Source organism: Pinus tabuliformis, chromosome 5_2 (assembly GCF_031772625.1).
Source record: "Pinus tabuliformis cultivar Carrire ecotype Pingquan chromosome 5_2, CPIR1, whole genome shotgun sequence".
Classification (NCBI taxonomy): domain Eukaryota; kingdom Viridiplantae; phylum Streptophyta; class Pinopsida; order Pinales; family Pinaceae; genus Pinus; species Pinus tabuliformis.
The window spans coordinates 901,092,176-901,097,641 of NC_142306.1; positions in this window are offsets into that span (position 1 = coordinate 901,092,176).

A 5,466-nucleotide genomic window follows, 5' to 3' on the forward strand; every position below is an offset into this window, starting at 1 on the left:
TTTACATTAATGAAATGAAGTATTATTTCCACTGCATATCTGTGTTTATGGTTATCTCTATAATTTTTTGTGTTCCTGTTTAAGTCCGGATCAAACTCCAGCCAAAAAACCTCCATTAGCAGCGGAGTTCCCTCCTAAAGGATTATAAGGAGTCGATAACCCCTGATAAGGATTCCAAGCAGTAGCTAAGGGAGGAATACTTTGAAGCAAACTAATCGTGGAGTACGGCCTATTCCCTTATTGGTCGAAAAACGGATTCCCAGTTCCTATGCCACTAACCGTAGGGTTAGTCCAACCTTGAAAGGGATTATTGCCTTGACCTGTAGAAGAGAAAGGCATAGATCCTATCATCGGGTTGGAATGTGGTATATGACCACTTCCAAAAGGAAAACCCTGAAATGAAACTGATCCACTAATCGTGGACGTGAAGGCATTAAATGGAGCTGATGGAATACCCTGAGAATGGGTGCCAGATGGGAAAAATCTAGAACTGGATGCATAGGTTTGGGAACTTCCACTCTTAGACAGAATGGAGGTAAACCTAACTAAGGATGTCCTAGCAATAGACCCAAATAAAGATGTAGAGGGGATGGAGATAGTACCTCCCCCTTGTACTGATTGTGGAGTCTACATGGTTGTAGCACTCGTCATAGATGCCATGCTCCCAGCAGTGGTCATCGAAGAGATGTCTGTGTAATAACCTGGACTTGACGGTCTATGCGTTGGAGTCCCAACGTATAATAATACGTCTGGATGATCAGAAGGTAGAGGAAAATTCGAAGCCGCTAACGACTCTGAGATTTCTTCTACCTCAATGTTATCCTCCGACTGGAAGAGAACTCGAGAAAGAACTGGAGTGTTCCTCTCTAGTTCTGCGAAAGTACCAGGCCTATCCTGAACACTAATGCCCCCAAGTGGAGTATCAATATCCGATGCGTCGACTGCCACGAGGTGAGAACCACGAGCAGTATTGCCTCTGCACCTTCTAAGAGAAGGCTCTGAACTTGGTGGTGAAATACCATGAAGTCTTCGAGACCATCTAAGCGATCGGTCAGCCACTTTGAATTTTTTATTAAGATCTAATTACAGACTCAAGAAAAACTGAAAGCTAGGCCAACTAAGAGCACAGAGCACACACTAAAAAAATGCCCCTAAATGCTATCAGCCAGTCAAACAACTTTCAAGTATTTCCGCTCTGAGTGATGAGGACCAGACAAAAAATAAAAGAAAGTGAAGTAGGGGCCTTCCGAAGATAGTTTGGGATAATGACGGCCCAGACCTACCAATGAAGGTAAAAGAGGAAGTTACGCTAACCTCCTAACAACAGCCTGTGCCGATGCAAGCCCCCAAGCTTCGCAAGGGTGCCCTCTAGAAGTACTACCGAGAGTGATGCAACATCGACCTTAGGTGCCACGGGATTCCCCTCCGCAACCACCTGTGTAGGTCACTAGGATAAGCAACTAAGGTTAACAACTCGTGTCAGAAGCCAGGCGGAACAGTCTTGAGGTAAGATCCGACAAGTAGGAGAAGGGGTATCTCTCTTCCTTATCTTTAAAAACCCTCGTGCTTAACTCCTTGATTCGGAGCTTTCCTGGTCTCCCTAACGCTATTGGATTTTCACTCGTTATTCAGACTTCTATGTTTGACAGTTTAAAGTGGCCTTGGAGAGTTTTCTCTCCACTCGCCTAATCAAAGGCCCTAAATATCCTAAAACTTATTGGTGTGTTTAAATTGACAATATAAAAAAGTTCTAGTATATTTTAATTAGCGCTTGTTTTTAAATGGGTTGTTCTTAAGTCAAGGGATAAACGGAAGTGAAACTTGTGGTGTTTATCGACGCAAAAGAAATTAATAAAAACCAAACTATATGGAAATGCACTTGTTTCGTTCTTCGATGAAAATAAATTTCTACCAGGTTCTAAGGAACTTCTAAGAAAGCAACAAATTTCTCTTTTCTTTATTTTCAACAAGCTTCGCACTCACAAAAACTATTGATGCCCTAAAAGATGCAAAAACTACCCTAATGCAATGATTATATGCTGATGCAAAAACTCAAGATTACTCTAAAGCAAAGAATGAAAGCAAGTTGTTTGCCGCTTCTAAATAGCCACTTTGATGTTTAGATAGAATATAAGTTCCTAATGCTCATTTTCATCCAAACACTAAAAGCAAATGATAAGACAAACAAAATGCACTTTCACTCGCAAAAAGAAACCAAATCAAAACAAGGCAAAAGAAAGCAAAAACCAAGTTTTTCAAGAAGTTTTCTTTTTCATAAAAGAAAAAAACAACTTTTCAAAAGTGCTCCAAATACTGTTGAAGACTTTGAGACCAAAAAATAGACAACAAAACAATTTGCAAGTTAACAACTCCAAAAGGGTAAGAACTCAACAAAATAGGTGTTTTAAGATGCCTTAAACGACCAAAAAGCAGCAAGAAAAAGCTTGGAGACAATGATTAAAAGATCAAGAAAGACAACTTTCAAAATCGTCAATCAACAAATTTCAAAAAGTGAGAAAAGCAAATGGCCACAAGATGTAGTTTCGACACAAAGCAAGAAGATCACAAAGATAAAGTTTGTCACAAAGATTGAAACCAAACTTTCTGCTCTGGAAGACCAGAACAGCTAAGATTCCCAAAGAGAAATCTCGTGTGCTCAAACACAAATGATGACACTTGCAACAGGACCAAAAATTTCCACAAAAGTAGAGAATTCGAAACCGTAGACTCAGTTCAAAACCAAAGACTGATAGCAAAACTTGACTGCTCAGGAAACACTCAGACCAGCAACCAAATCTTCTGAAACATAAAGACTTGAACAAATCTTGGAAAATTAGGGTATACGCGACTGTGTCAATACATAGTTGCGTGTATACGTGATTCAACCGAAAGAAACCTATGTATACGCAGGTTCATATGGGGAAACTTGCATACATACGTTACTGTAACCTGACAATACTGCATATATAACAGTTCACAAGAAAAAAACAAAAAAGTGGTCTGAAGAAATTACTCAGACTTAGGATCTGAGTTCCCACAGGAATATACAAATCAGTTACAGCAAGAAAATCAATGGCTGAACCCTTATTGGCTTAAATTAACCCAAACTAGGAACAACAATACTGTTGTCCTTAGTGGAGTCACCAATTCTGTTGAGGGACTAAGTCCCCTAGGGTTTTGGGTCAACACCATAGGAGAGCGGGGGGTTATCTACAGTAAAAGATAAGCATTCCACATAGACATGATACTTAAATAAGCAAACTACGCGAAGAGAGGTGCACCTGGGGGGTCCTTCATTCGGGTAGATCCAGCCAGGGTCCAAACCCCCTTGGAGTTCTTTTCGATCCTTGAACCTGCAAAACAACCAATTCAAAGAAGCATAGTAATATATGGACAAAGTATCATATAGAAATCAATTTCATAACTTATTGAAAGATGGTTAGTTATACATTGAAACAATTATTCATATGCAAACCATAACAATAACATCATATGCACAAAGAAGATTGATTTCGGGAAGAAGACAAATTTTTCCTTATTGCAAATAACTAAAACAAAGCAAGGAATGATATCACCTAAATCTTCCTCTTGCTGGCTCCAAGCAGAACCGTCCTCCGGGTCCATCCAATCCCAAGTCTTCAAAAGGCTCCTTCCATGACTTGCACAAGGATATCTCAACTAGTGAAATGACATCATAACTCAAGGAAACAAGGGTTTCTTGTAGTGGGGGAAGTGCTGGAAGCACAAGGGTCTTCAGACTTGATCAGGGATCATCTCAGCAGAGTAATTCTCTCTCTTCTCTCCTCTCTTAGGCCTTCCCATTGAATCCCTTTTGATACTTCTCCCAAAGTAGTTTTTTAGTTGTGAATTCGTTGGGAATAGTTGGGCCACAGACACTAATAGGTAATCAATAGGTAAAACCCGTGATCTCCACCCGAAATAAGGAGATTTAATTTTTTTAAGTGTTTTAAGACATATACGCGGGTTGGGTATACACTGACCCACCTACACACACGTTTAACTCAGAGCAATGTCGCGTACAGGGAGTAAAACATTGTTTTTTAAGTATTTGGACCAAGTCTGGAAGGAGGGGTTTCCCTAGGCCATAAATGCAGCATCACAAATATCAAGAGTGATATTTGGAGCTATAATAGTTCCCCAACCTAAGCTACTAAGGTTTGATATCTATATGGTTTTCTTCGCTCCCTTTTACTGTTCCCGGGTGCACCAATGAAATCTTATGCATCTTGTAGAATATGTCGGAGCTCCCAGCTTGTTCTTCCTCTGGTAGTAGGTGCATCTATTAGCTCTTCCTCTTCCTGTGATTCCTCCTATTCTGAAAGAGAATTTATGTTGTTGGTTGAAGTGGTTTGACCAACAGCTCATCTTTTGACTACTCCTTGGAAGGAATTTCTCGAGATTTTCTGAAGGCCCTATCTTCCATGAACTTCACATTTCGCCGAACTACTTCCTTCCTGCTCCCTGGAAGATAGATTCTATATGCCTTAGCATTCTCTCTATATCCCACAAGATATCCTTTCTCTACAGTTTGATCTAACTTCTTCCTCTTCTCTTTGAGTATACGGCAATATTCTAAACTCCCAAATATCCTGAAATGACTAACTTTAGGTGTCCTCCTAGTGAAGACCTGCTCTAGAGTAATCTTGCTCAATGCCCTATGAGGAGTTATATTCTGGACATAGACTTTCATGTTGCATGCTTCTTCCCACAAGAATTTTTTCATATCCTGATCATACATCATAGCCCTAGTTGCTATCATAATAGTCTTGTTCTTCCTTTCTGCTACTCCATTCTGCTCCAGATTGTAGGGAGTTGACCACTCTCTTCTAATGCCCTCCCTAGCACAAAAATCAGTGAAGTCCTTGTCTACATACTCTCCACTATTTTTTGAGCACAACACTTTTATTTTCTTTCCTGTTAGATTCTCCACTAGAACCTTGAACTCTTTGAATCGACAGAAAACCTCATTCTTGGTTTTCAGAAAATTGATCCAAGTCTTCCTAGAATGGTCATCGATGAAGGTGACGAAGTATTTGGCACCACTAAGAGCTTTTGTGGACATCGGTCCGCAACTATCTGAGTGTATCAATCCTAGTACACTCTTGGCCTTATTTTTATTTCTAGGAAACGTTGCTTTGGCATACTTGCCAAGAGCACACCCTCTGCGTGCATCATCTCATTTTGTACTAAGATCTAGAACTCCTATTATAGTTTTCCTAAGAATTCTCAGAGCCCCATAGTACAAATGTCTCATCCTTCTGTTCCATAGTAGATTCAAATCCTTGTATCCATTACTACCTATAAGTGCCATTGGTGATTCTAGCTGCATCCTGTATAACCTGTTATTTTCGATTCTAATATGTACCTTCTTTTTCCAACTTGGGTGTTTTACGTATACTTTCTCCTTAATGAAGAAAATGTCATAGCCCTTGCTTTGAAGTTGAG